Source organism: Pistacia vera, unplaced genomic scaffold, assembly GCF_008641045.1.
Source record: "Pistacia vera cultivar Batoury unplaced genomic scaffold, PisVer_v2 Contig154, whole genome shotgun sequence".
In the NCBI taxonomy this organism is placed as follows: Eukaryota; Viridiplantae; Streptophyta; class Magnoliopsida; order Sapindales; family Anacardiaceae; genus Pistacia; species Pistacia vera.
Window position 1 is genome coordinate 188,104 of NW_022195619.1, and position 14,361 is coordinate 202,464.

General features: G+C 38.9%; 1 pseudogene; it reads left to right on the plus strand.

Annotated features, from left to right (window-relative positions):
• The first annotated feature begins 9,489 nt into the window (after positions 1 to 9,489).
• Positions 9,490 to 14,067, plus strand: LOC116124615 (annotated as a pseudogene).
• The last annotated feature ends 294 nt before the right edge of the window (positions 14,068 to 14,361 follow it).

Below are 14,361 nucleotides of genomic sequence, written 5' to 3' on the forward strand. Positions count from 1 at the left end.
CGTCGGTTCGATCCTACACTTGGGTTGGTAGCAAAGTACGTTCAGAGACAACTTGGAGGAGCCTCCAAACGTGTGTATGATTTCTTAAACTCTAGATTAATTTTCTGCAGATTCTTATTTTTGATATAAACTGTAGATTTGTCCCCTGATCTTGGTTCTATGGAACGATCTGTATTGTTAAAAGTTTTTGTTTTCCGCTGCGTAAATGGATCGCTTCCTAACACATGCCTCATTTGTCATAGATCGAGGACTATACTGTTACAAAGTTATGCCCTTTGGCCTGAAGAACACTAGAGCTACCTACGGGCGTTTGGTTAACCGTATGTTTTCTAAGCAGATTGGAAAATAATGGAGGTCTATGTTGATGATATGTTGGTCAAGTCGCATGTCGCTTCAGATCACATGACTAACTTCGTGGAAATGTTTGATATACTCCAAAGATATAGAATGAAACTTTCTTAAGTGTTCATTCAAAGTGTCCTTAGGAAAATTCCTAGAGTATATGGTTAACCATCGAGGAATTGAAGTCAACCCCGAGAAGATCCAAACTCTTCTAGATATGAAAAGTCCCGGCAATCGCAAACAAGTCCAAAGCTTGATGGGAGAATAGAGGCTCTCAGTTGCTTCATATCAAGAGCAATAAATCATTGTTTACCATTTTTCAATATACTCAGAGCCAATAAGAGATTTGAATGGACTCTGGAGCGTGAGTAAGCCTTCCAGAGCGTAAAAGAGCATCTAGGAAAACCACTTCTTTTGTCTAAGCCTCTTCCTAAGGAAATTTTATTTCTCTACCTATGTCTCTCTCAGTATGTAGTCAGTGCAGCTCTTATTCGGGAAGTGAACAGAATTCAATGGTCAATGCATTACACAAGAAAATGACCATTGGACGTCGAGTCAAGGTATCTAGAGATGGAACGATTAGCTTATGTCTTGCTGATCGCTTCCAAGAAACTACGACCTTACTTTCATGCCCACACCATTCATGTTTTGACAAATTATCCACTCAACCAAGTCCTTCAAAAGCCAGAGGCGTCGAGTAAATTGCTCAAGTGGATTATGGAACTGAGTCAGTTCGATCTACATTATAGACAGAAAGTAGCTATCAAAGGGCAAGTTGTTGCTAATTTTATTTCTCAGTTTTCTTATCAGCCAGATCAGGAACCCGAACAGCCAACTAGTGAAGTCATCCAAGAAACTGTTCGAAACTTGTCAACTTAGAGTCTCTATGTTGATGGGTCTTCTAACAGAAGAAGAACCGGAGCTAGTCTTCTACTCATTAGTCTTAAGGGAACTCGTATTTATAGAGTCTTTAGGTTTGGATTCAAAGCTACTAATAATGAGGTCAAGTATGAAACGTCATTTGCTAGTTTGTGACTAGCGAGAGATATAGGGTCAAATATGATCGACATCAATAGCGACTCCCAGTTGGTAGTTAATCAGATATTGGGAGAATATCAAGCCAAAGAAGAGAATATGATCAGTTACTTGAAGAAAGCTAAGGCCTCAGTCGAACCCTTCAAGCATTATGCGATCAGGCAAATCCTAAGAAATAATAATTCAATTGTAGATGTTTGGCAAAGTTAGCCTCATCACTAGACTCTGATGTGCCAAATAGTATCTCGGTCAAATACATCAAAGTTTCCAACATCAACTCACCCGACCAGGCAGTGTGTCTTGGATGACTTAAATCATTCAGTATCTCAAAGATGGGGTCCTTCCTAACAGCAAGACTAAGGTAAGACTCCTACAGACTAGAGCTACTCGTTACCCTCTCATCGAAGACCAGTTGTATAAACGAGGGTTTAGCACTTCCCTCCTCCGATGTGTAACAAATGAAGAAGCAGATTATATCATGAGAGAGATACATAAAGGGATCTGTGGTAATCACATTGCTGCAGGATCTCTCGCCAATAAAATTATCCGCCAAGGATATTATTGACCTCTGCTTCATGATGATACTTACAACTTTGTGAAGAAGTGTAACAAGTGCCAGGGATTCGTGAACATCACATGAGCTCCTTCCCACTAGTTAACAATGATGACCAATCCTTAGCCATTCTCTATATGGGGAATTAATCTCATCGGTCCTATGTCAACCGCTAAAGGTGGCGTCAAATATGCAGTGGTCATAGTAAATTGTTTCACTAAGTGGGTCGAAGCAGAACCTTTGACTGCGATCACTACCAAGAAGCTCAAAAACTTCGTCTTCAAGAACATAGTGTGTCGCTATAGAATTCCTCGTACACTCATCTTTGATAATGGGAAACAGTTCGACAATGAGGATTGAAAGCAGTTTTACAAAGAGTTAGGGATTCATAAGAAATTCACCTCAGTAGCAAGACTGCAAGCTAATGGTCAATTTGAAGTTGTCTACAAGACTATCAACCACACATTGAAGGCCAGGCTTGGTGTAACCAACGGCAATTGGGCTGAAGACCTCCTAGAAGTTCTATGGGCATATAGAACAACTCTAAGGACCTATACTTCAAAAACACCTTTCTCGCTAGCATATGACTGCAAGGCAATGGTCCTAGTGGAAGTAGAAACTGGTTCAGTTCAGAGAGAATTCTACAATGAAACACTTCTGCATGCAAGTCTAGACTTAGTTGAAGAACATCGCAACAAAGTTCGGTTAAGGATAGCTTCCTACTAGCAGCGAGCAAAAAGATTCTTCAACTCTAAAGTCAGGAGAAAAGACTTCCAGGTTGGTGACTTGGTTCCAAAAGAAGTCTTTCTCGGTACCAAAGAACCAAGCGCAAGGGTATTGGGACCTAACTAGGAAGGCCCATATCGTGTTGCTAAGGTGATACGACTTGAAACGTATCATCTTAAAAGGCTTAATGGTTCTGAAGTACCGTGAGCTTGAAATGCTGAGAATCTATGCTCTTATTATCAATAATTCCAAACTCTTGTATAGCTTAAACGATCAGTTTTATTGGTAATTTTTCTTGTTGTAAAGGCCATGAATAAGATTATCTCATTTCTTCTTCAAGAATTACTTGTGTCGTAATCTCAAGTTTTAATAATCTTATTATTTACAATGTTTTACAAGTTTTACGATCAAAAAAGTTATATTTGTCTTATGAAGTACTTAAATTATAAATGTGCTATCACAAATGATCAAAAGTCTATTTATATATTGCAACAATATGTACAATGGACAACCAAGAGCTACAATGAAAAGTGAAGATAGAAAAGACTCTTTGCGAGCAGACAAATGAACAGCTAAAAAAGAGGTCAATCATTTGTCTTCGACCTTAGAATCCCTAACTCCGAGCATTACGACATCGGGGTCGTTTGCTTGATCTTCAAGGACTTCTATTTCTTGTTGATCTTCCTCTAGGCTGATTCCTAATCTTCGTGCTCTTCAGCAGACAACATTGAAGTAAGAGTTACTTGATACTGCTCGGGGAGGTTGGAAATGTCTAAGTTAGGATTGTTCGATCGCAAGTTGTGAATGGCTTGTAGCACCCAATGAGCAGCCTTCCTTTCCACCTTGAGATTTAGTTGCTTAATCTGCTCTGTCAACAAAGTGATTCGCTTATGAGCTGTCTCGGGATCTATTTCTCTTGCCCTTCTGTCTCTTTATGAGTTTTCCCACAACTCAACTCGGGTCTTTTCTATCGCCTTTTCGCGCTCTATGCTCTCTTGCAACTCTTTTTCTCTTTGGCCTAGCTCTTTAGTGAGCTTTGCTATTGTTATCTGAAGCTCTTTGTATTGTATTCCTTTTTTTGAAACTCGTTCTTCTGAAACTCTACTGTTCACATAGCAGAATTCCTTTCTATCAGGTATATGTTCGCTTGAACCTGAGCGTTATTTGCAGCTTCATTTGAAGTTGCAAGAGCTTGCTTCAACCTAGCAACCTCCTCCTTCATTTCTTAAAGCTTTCCAAAAGAGTTGTTTATCATTTTATTGTGAGCAATGTTCAAAGCGAGCAAAGACTTCAAGGAAATGGATAAAGAGTTAGTTTTTTAAACTAAGGAATCGACTTATATAAAAAAGTTTGCAAAGAGAAAGAGTTGTCTTACCTGACTTTGCATTTGAAGAGTAGTGGCCACCAAGTCGGAAGGTCGCGAAGCCACGTACCTCTCAAAGGTTGATGCCAGTTGGCATTCCAGAAAGGTAAAGACCACCAGTGTTAGATGGTCTAACATTTGCCCTAAAAGGTCCAATACGAACTGGTCATGCCTTCCTATGTTAGGGACCTCTTTGGCTTGTTCTTTACCAGTTCGCTCCTGAGTGGTCACACCCTCCTTTCCTTGCGAAGCACCTGAGGTGTGCGAAGTCCCTGGGGCATCCTTTGAGGTGCCCCTCGAAGTGGAAATTGGGTAGGGTTGTAGCCCACCTAGTAGTATCCCAAAGCCTTTTAACTCAGAATCAGATGTTTCGATCATCAATGTTTTCCTCTTTTTCGAGGTCGTGGTTTTCTTCCTTGTTAGGCTAGTAGTAGTAGGCTGGGGAGCTTCTTCATGTCACTTTGTAGTTGGTTGCCTTTCGGCACTAGCTTGTGTCCCCTTTACAGGGACACCGCTGGAGGTCGCTCCAGCAATTCCAATCGGATTTGGTCTTGGGAAAGTGAATCCCGTAGACTTCTTCGACGACTTTGACTTCTTTGCTTGCATGGCTACTGCATGGCATACGAACACATTAGCAAAAGTAGTCTAATTTTATAAAAAAAGACTTGGGTTTTTATGTTTAAGAAATACTTATGAGCTAAATCGTCTAAGTATGCGTTGTGAGGAAAAAAATCTATACTTCTGGAGATTTCTAGTTGTCATGAGCAGTCTTGCATCACGACTTTGGTCGGGCAGTCGACCAAATGTTTCGATACGGCTGCAATTAGCTATCACTAACAACCTAGTTGTTTTGTTTTCTGCAAAGAAAAAAGAGTTCGTTAGCTTATTGTCTAAAATAGAATTAAGGTTAAAGGGCGAATGGCCTGAAAGTTAAAAGGAAGACCTACCCAGTTCCTTAAATTTACGGACACTGTCATACTTGAAGAAAAAATATTTGGTTTTGTAAGCCCCCACGTTGCTAGGATAACCAATTATCCCTCCCTCAATCATTGATCATTTGGAAAGATAGTACGAGTCATTGTCCTTACTCTTCTTTTGAATGTAGGCACAAGCAAGCTCCTGCGCTATTGGCTCCCCGAGGTTGTGCTCACTGCTACTATATACATAGCAACAACTATCATATATGCATTCGGTGTCAGTTGGAATGATGCAACTTGAAAGTGGTCGACGATCAACCTAATGTAGCGATAGAGAGGTATCCTCACTTCACATTTGAAAATGGCTTCTGAGATTGTAGCCATTCCCTCGAGAGGATCTTGAGCAGTGTGCGACCTGTGTTGATACGCATCCATGTTGATTGCGTATTGATCTATTGCAGTCTGGATCTCATTTGCTATGGTGGTAGATCGTATCACCTTTCCAAGACCTGCCGAGGTGCTCGGTGGTTGCAAGCTCCCCTCTCCAACTGTTCTTGTCTCAGGGAACTCCATTGCCCTTTGAGTCTGTAAAGGTGTGACATGTAGGGGTGACTCAAACCATAAATAATCTACCTCGTACGATGACTCAGAAGAGTAAAAGAACCCAGGTTTCTCTTCCATAGCCGTCAAAGGTCCTAAAAACCCTAAAAACTCTTAAGAATGATCTTCTAAGGCTTTTTACCCTAAGTTTTAAATCTTCAACGTGTTTCTTTCGAACACAACCTAGAAATGCTCACCATTTAAACCCACTAGACACCTATAGCCCCTATGACTGTGAAAAGTAAGCTTTTGCAGAAATGGAAAAAAGAGAAAAAGGGAGAAATTTCCTTACCTCTTGGTTGCTAGGAACGGGTGCTCTGTTATAGCGTTGAATTCGAATTAATTGGAAGAAGAAGAATAGATTTTTGGAGCTTGAAAACACTATTTTTCTCTTTGAAGAATCTGAGTTCTCTGAAAACTTAGAGTAAGCCTAGGGTTTCATAAGGTGGACGACGACACTTGATTTCTTTTATAAGTGATGTTTGGGCGGGAACGCACTCCTAGCCATTGATTGGGACCATGTGTCGTCAATCCGTGTGAAGAGTAACCCCCATGCTTTGTGAAAATCAACCGACGCATTTCTTTATCGAAATTGCCAAGTGTCAGCGTGATTATCTTCTTCATATTAAATGCGCCCTCATCCGCATTTAATGTTTCAAAAGGGAATGTCGTTTCAGCATGGCTTGCATTTAATACTCATGGCTAATGCTCATTGTGCGCATAGACACATCTGTCATATAAGGTTTGTCTTATTGACCGAGCCAACTGTCAAGCGCAATAGATAACATCTAAAGATGTCATTCGAAAAAGAAATTTGGTCAACATGTCAGACTTGAACATCGAACAACGTGGTTCTCAATTTTCATAGCAAAATGTTCTAAGTGTTTTCAGGTCGTGCATGACAATTGGGGTTAAAAACACATCTTGATAGCACAAGACAAGATCAAACTCAGGTCAACAGACCTCTATAAACGATCACGTCAATCCGCTAGTCTTACTCTCAAGGTCTAGATCATGACCTACACTCAGTTCGTTGGTCATATCAAGCATTCAGTTTCAGATCGCCTGAAACGATGTGACTATTCTTAGCTTTCAGCTCGAGCAAACATTTCTAAAGACAAGTCAAGTCGCGACATAATCATGAAGTTCTCAAGATCCAATTCCTTGAATCTTAAGAACTGGAGAGCTTCTATTATGCCTAAAAAATCAAGGCTGACGTAAGCTTACATCAGCAAGTACCAATCAGAGTTCAAGAAGGCTTTGCACTGTCCAGAATCTACCATGTCGCCCCAAGACTGAGAGAATATGGTTGTCACCAAGCTAGCAGATTCAGGTTTTGTTTACAAGTAAATGAGGACCGCATACCTGTCCAAACCCGAGATAATTTGAGGATATTTCCTAAGTTATCAGCCAATAGGAGGCAAGGAAGGATTTGTCCGGCACCTGCCCACTTGCAGACTTATGATCATCACCTTGAATTTAGCAGCTACAAATAGAGGGCTCCCTCTCACAAATTCGGGATCGATCTCTAATTTTCATAACAATTAAAAGCAAAGACAACCTATGAGATAGAGACTAGCTTAATATTCTCTCTAAATATACAGTCTTGTACCTATGTTTGCTGTTTGCTATATGCGACCTCTTGTAATACATTTATATAAAAGAAACAGTGGATGTAGGAATCGCTTTAAGCATCCGAACTACTATGAAATTCTCACCGTCTTGTTTATTACTAAGTCTTTGCATTCAGCTGTGTTTATAACCTTGTCCTAACTCACAAATCATATCACATGTAATTTCTAAAACTTGTTTAGCACTTTGCACATGCGAGGTCGTTGGTATCAAAATCACACATTAACAACATTAGCATACAACAGCTCAAGAGTATTCAATGTAACATGTGATTTCCTATTGTGATTAAGGGGAGTAATAATCAAGGGGAGTAAATTTTATAAAAGGTTATTGTACTGGACATGTATGCATTGTACTCTTTTTCTCATGATCAGGTTTTGTCCCATTGGATATTTTGACAAAGTTTCTAACGAGACAATTTAAGCACATCCAACACTATTTTAATTTTGCCTAATTGTTACCCCGTTAGGCTTTTCCTAGTAAAGTCAAATACAGTTTCTCGATAGTATCCGATGGACAGTGTCGTGAATGAGAACCCCACCAAGACGGTTTGATGGCTCCTTGCCTTAAATCCGAAGTGCTCGATCTCCTTGTATTGATTTGCTTCTTTTCTTACATTTAACGGGTCTGAAGTGCTCAAATCCCCTTTTATTGATTTGCTTTTTTTCTTACATTTAATGGGTGGTGGCTCATTAATTGAAAGTATTCCCTTTTGAGCCTATAAATATGGGCTTGTTCTTTGCATTTGACAGTGGAAGAAATACAACAAAATCAAGCTTTCTCTCCTTTCATTTCTCTCACGACTCATTCTATATACTTTCTCATACTTCTTATTTGATTCATAACTCTGTTCAATAATTAATTTACTTAAGACTAAAATTATATAACATTACTAAAATTATATCATAACCTTCTTTTTTTTCTTTTTTTCTTTTTTATGCGTTTTTGAAACTTTGGTTAATGATTGATTACTGTCTTTTTTGTTATACCAATTCATCCTTGAAATAAACCATATGTTTGGTTATTTTACCATTGAAAGTTGAAACCGATACTTTGAGTAAACGACATATTCCCACCCAAGGTTTGACGAAATCTTAAGTTAGTACCATTGGTTCCATTTATTCTAAATTCCCACCCTTAAAGTAACAGTGTTATGAATTTTTAGGGTTTAAAGGGTGCAATTACCATAATGCCCTTAACCCTGAATTAATAAATTATGTTTTAACCCCTAAATTAGTAGAATTACCAAATTTACCATTTTATTTTCAAATTATATCAAAAACACCCTCGGTCACTATACACCTTCGCCGGAAACAGCCCGATCGACGTTGAACTCCTTGGTCACCTCCATCACTTTCCCCGTAGTCCGTCGTCCAAAACCCCTATGGTTCCCAACTCATTTTCCCCTCCAATCGCCGGCACTGTTAGGCTTAGGGTTTCTGTATTCTTCACCGGATTTCGGTCGATTCCGACGGTGAAAATCCAATTGGACACCACCAATGCAACCACCGTCTCCAAATCTATAAAACCCCTATGTCCCCAGCAACCATTTCGTCGTCTTTGCCGGCCGAGAGTTCGTGTTTATCTGCCGTTTTTCGTTGTCGTGGCCGGAGATCGGCCAGTGATGAGGGATTGTGAATGGTATGGTTTTGTAGAGGGGAGGATGGGGGTTCAAATGGTGGTAACAAGGGTGATTTTGGGTGGAAGAATCGTCGGAAAAGAGCGAAAAATGTCGAGAATGACGATTGCTAATGTGCGCCGGAGGACTGTTAGAGGCGGTGGTCTGCTAACGTGCGTTGTCTATGTAAAATGACCAATTTACCCCTATACCGTTACATCAAATGTTTTTCTATCACTTTAAGGGTGGGAATCTGGAATAAATGGAACCAATGGTACTAACTTGGGATTTTGTCAAACCTTGGGTGGGAATATGTCGTTTACTCCCGATATTTTTCTCAAACATCGACCATGAAATGGCAATAAGTGTGACTTTTTGAAACCTGTGGGTCTCCGTATATTTTCCCTACAGCTAAGAGGTGTTATGAAACAAAAATCCTGGAGCTCATTTCTAAGCACAAACTCTTTCGTTATTCGTATGGTGTGTGTTTTCACATGAATTACTCAATTAGTGAACACTAGCTAGAGCACACAAAACAATGGGATCCAAGACACTTACGAAAATTGTCAATCTCACCCTGGAAGTCGCACTGATGGATGGATGATTCGGTTTTTTTGAAAAAGGTTTTAGAGTTTATGGATAAGGTATTTTGTGAATGCGTTCCAACTATTTGTCAACTTGTCCAGTGATGATTGCAGAGAGAATGAAGGTGAAAGTAGTGTGTAGAAAAGTGTACGATTACATTCGCTTGACTTGAAAGAAATTGCGTTTCCTTCTTCACTTCCCGACCCTCCCACTTAAAAAGCGTCGCAAATTGACTTGGAACGAGCGTTTTCTAGTAACTCCTCTTTCATTTAATTTTTTTCGTTTTTTCCAGAACATGTTTTAAATAAGTTAACCCGTATGAGATTTTTTTTGTCTAGGTGTTGAAGGAGGCCTCAAGGCTTTTGCTGCTAGCTGGGTACGAGATATGGTCTGGCTTCGCCCAATGATTATAAGAAGGATGACGAGACTGATGATAGAGCTAATGGTGCCAAAAGTGCAACCAAAGGAAAGAACCATCTACGCTTGAAGATCTTGGTGAGCAATTCTGTCTCATATATGCTATGTTCAAGTATTTAACTGTTGTTCTTTGATAGTTTATAGTGCTTCTGAGTGCGGGTCAACTTTATTTTAAAACGGTTGTTTTGTGGTTGTAGAGATTCGATTTTTCTGTTAATTGATGTTTGATTGGGGTTTTGGAGCAACATTTGATAAGTGATGTTTGAAAAGCATTTTCACCACGAACAAGCACAAGCTTTAGAAATCCACCTTTGTAGGTGAGAAATTTCGTCATTTACTAAACGTAGTTTACAAGTAACCTAATTAGTGTTTTCTGATGATTTATAGTGAATTTTTTTGTTAAATAGTTAAGAGATTACTAAATATTCGAAGTTTTGTTTAAGTGCTTTTTGAAGAATCATTTGATGAGTTTTTTTCAAAATCCGTTATAGCTAAGAGAAGCACTATAAGTATTTAATAGAAAAGCACTTCATAGGTGCTTCTGAAGGACTTCCAAACACCCCTTTCTAATTTCTTAGCTTATTGAGGCAGATGTTTAGTGGCTAAAACTGTGAAGTGTGATATTAGCCTAGTCCACTAAGGTTGTGTGTAAATGCTTGAACATATTTTTGCAGCTGTGCGCTTCAGATACACTTGACTCTGAGAATATGGTAAATTGATGATATGTGCTCCTTAAAGAATATTGCTTGTTTTAGAGAGAAAAACCATCAAAATTTCTAGAAGAAGAATGGCTAAAGAAATTGAAAGAATAACATAAGTTTTCACTCATTATCCAGTGATGTGCTCTCACCTGTGAGGGAAAGGCTATTGTGTGGTGTTCCTTAATTTTTTCTTTGGTTTGCAATTAATGTTTGATTCGTCATGTAGAGGCTAGTTAGTCATCATCATATTAGGTACTACCTATTAGTTTCTATAAATGAAGCTAAGGATTTGTGTGAGTCGTTTGGTGCTTTGAATTAATTTTGCAAAGGGGTATGACATCGGTTGTTTTAGGTATGGAAGAAAGAATGCAGTTATCAACTAGTTTTGGATTTGGTTCGGTTGGTTGAAAAAACTGGCTTGCATAACCATTAAGAATTTTGAAGCATTGTTTATATTCCTGCCTAACAACAAAACTGAACCCTAAATTGTGCCTTCCATAACTTTTTCGGGCATATGCATGACGATGCTGTGGGAGATCAGGAGGGGCATAAGCTTTTTGTTCGTAGTTAATTGGCTTAGGCAATTTCTCAGGCAAAGCTTTTTCCTATGGATGAGACCATTTTCACTCTTAAAACTACCGTATACACCTATTTTTCTAAGTACTCACATTATTAAAAATTTAAGAATGATTTCTAATACTTTCAACAAAAATTTGGTTTTTTTTTTTTTGAGGTGCGTACAAGCTGGTCTGAACACCCGATCACCAAAAAAAAAAATTGTTTTTGTTGTATTTTTTATTCAATTAAGCATTAATCTATTATTTATATTGAAATTATATTAACATGTGAAGTAAAAATCTAACTTTTAAAATTTTGGCTGTGGTTGTGCTTGAAAATGGGTGTTGAGAATCGTTTTTCATGGAGTTTAAGAGAGGTGTTTTTAGTAGTTATAAAGGGCTTTTTATGGAAGGAATTTAGTAAATGTTAGTCAAGAATTGCAGGTCAATTCGAGAGACATTTTTGTCTGTTTGTTAAGGTTCATGTCTCATATAGGGTGTTTGGCTGTCATCATTTTTGCATTTCTTTGTTCTTAATATTGATAGTTATAACCAGACCTTTCTTAATAGAGGAGTCACTCAACGAGAAATTTCCAGCTTGTATTCTTTTGGATTCGTGTTTTTCTTGGGTATTTTGGAAAGTGGTATTCATTTTCTGCTTTGTTTGTTTGCCTCCTTCTTGTTATTTTGATTGAGCACACATTTGCTGTATTCCTTTGCTTTTGTTCAAACTTTTTGTAAATATTGTTAATTGTTGTCGAAAGCATTATTTCAGATTGTTTTATGCTCCATCATAAGTTGTGGGAAATATAATAATATGCTATGGCTGAAAAAGCCTGCACTGTTAATGAAGTGCAAGTGTTCTGCTATTTGCCTCCAAAATGTTCCTATTGAAAGGTGTAACTTTTTCTAAGTGCACTAAAGATGATTATCTATTGGATGGTAATTGACTTAGAACACAAAAAGTTCATCATGGGAGCCTGACTTTTGTATTTATAAAATAGGGTAAACAAAAAATTAAACCTATGAACCACCCACATGTGGCCGGATGGATAGGGGGCGCATGGGTTGCAAGCGGCCCCCCGACTTGAGTTCAAGTTGTACCAAGGGGTGGCTAATTACCTTACCTTAAAAAAAATTAAACCTATATGGTGGAGAAAAGGCAGTGATGAAGTTCAATCAGTTAATCTCAAATGATGAAAAAGTAGTGGACTGAAAAGGTTTGTTGATTATATAGAAGAAACTAATGCAAAAAGTAACCATGGGAAAGAAGGTGTACAAAATGGCCCAACGACTTGCGCATACCAAGGTTTGCCATACGACAAGTGTACCCAAAAGGTTTTGAAATGACAAACAGGTACTTCCGTTATGTGCTGTTAGTGATTTTTGTTTGTTAACAGTGAAAGACTAAAATGCTTTGAAAATTTGATATTTTAGTTTTTTATAAATTTCTAAAAAACCCCTAGGTTTGCTAATTTAACTAAACACCCCCATATATAAAAAGTTGTTAAATGAAAAAAACACCCCCACACATGCAGTGTTAGATTTCAGCCATCACCGTCGGAATCTGGCCGGAAATTGTGTTACGACACAGACCTGTCGGATCTGTGTCTAACGGTCGATCTAGCCTTTTCCGACCGATCTACAGCCTGATCTGGCCAGAAAAGGCCAGATCTACAGCCAGATCTGGCCGTCGACGCTGCAGATTGAGTTTTGCGGCCACGACAACCAAATCTAGCCGTAGATCTGGCCTTTTCTGGCCAGATCAGCTACGGATCTGGCCAAAAAAGGCCAGATCGACACGTTACGACACAGATCCGAGGGTCTATGTCGTAACGCAATTTCCCGGCCAGTTTCCGGCGGTGGTGGCCGGAATCTGGCACTGCGGGTGGTGGGGGTGTCTTTGTCATTTGAGGCGGAAAAGGCAGATCTACAGCCAGATCTGGCGTCGACGCCGCAGATGGAGTTTTGCGGCCACGACAGCCAGATCTAGCCATAGATCTGGCCTTTTCCAGCCAGATCAGCCACGGATCTGGCCGAAAAAGGCCAGATGACATGTTATGAACACAGATCCGACAGGTCTATGTGGTAACGCAATTCTGACCAGTTTCCGGCGGTGTTGGCCAGATAGGCACTGCAGGTGGTGGGGGTGTTTTTGTCATTTAACAAACTTTTATATATGGGGGTGTTTAGTTAAATTAGCAAACTAGGGGTTTTTTAGAAATTTTTAAATTTATTAAAATCTAAAATATCAAACTTTTAAGGGCATTTTAGTCTTTTCACTATACATAAACAGAATACAACAGCACATGACGGAAGTACTTGTTTGTCGTTTCAAAACCTTTGGGTATAATTGTCGTTGGACCTTGGGTATGCGTAAGTCGTTCGGTCGTACAGAATTTCTATTTGCTAGGTGATTTTAATGCAACTTGGTCTTTACTGTCAAATCATATTTCAATTGCTGTAGTTATTAGTAGATTTGTTTTTGGAAAAACATTGAGCCATAATGAAGGTGACAAGTTGACACAGTAATGAATTCCTGCTAGGATTTTTACACAAGTGCGATTAAAGCCGTGTTTACTTGTTTGTTGTTGGTTTTGAAGATCATTCCAGTCATCAACTGCTGATTCGTTTTATGATTGTCAAGATTAATGTTACATTTCTTGTGTAATGAACTCGCATCATAGTGGAAATGTAACAGAACTAGTCTTTATCCTGTTAATAATGACTATGGCTGGATAAACTGTTTTGCTGTTTGCATTCTTTAAATTTGTAGTTTACTCTGTAAATTCTGACCCTGGTTGGACAATATTGCTGGTATAAAATATTAGCGGTGGCTGCTAGAGGAGGAATGGAGACATAAGGCCAGCTTTGCAGCGAGTCTACATGACAGAGCTTCTGCATATAAGATGCTCTCAAAGTTTCATAGCAGGGTATCAAGAAGGGATCCAGCAAGTCATGGAGAAGAAGGAGGATGCTAAAACAAAAGAGAGAAGGCGATATCCCCAAAAACTCTACTAGTCACTAATCTATACTAGGCAGTATATGCGAGTATTACTCCGCAATGTACTATTGAGAACAAATTAAGAGCTCTCCTGCAGCTGGTTTGCTAAATTTACTAGTGTAATCCATCCAATTTGAGGGTCACTCTGCTGTAAACAAATCTAGAAGGATAGATATAATTGAATTTTATATCTAATTCTTCTGGAATCTATTTTTCCATTCCTTAGACGGAATTTTCCTTGCTATTTATTTATGTTTCACACAAGTAATTTTGGTTTATGCCAGTGATCACATCGTTCTGTATTATTATTA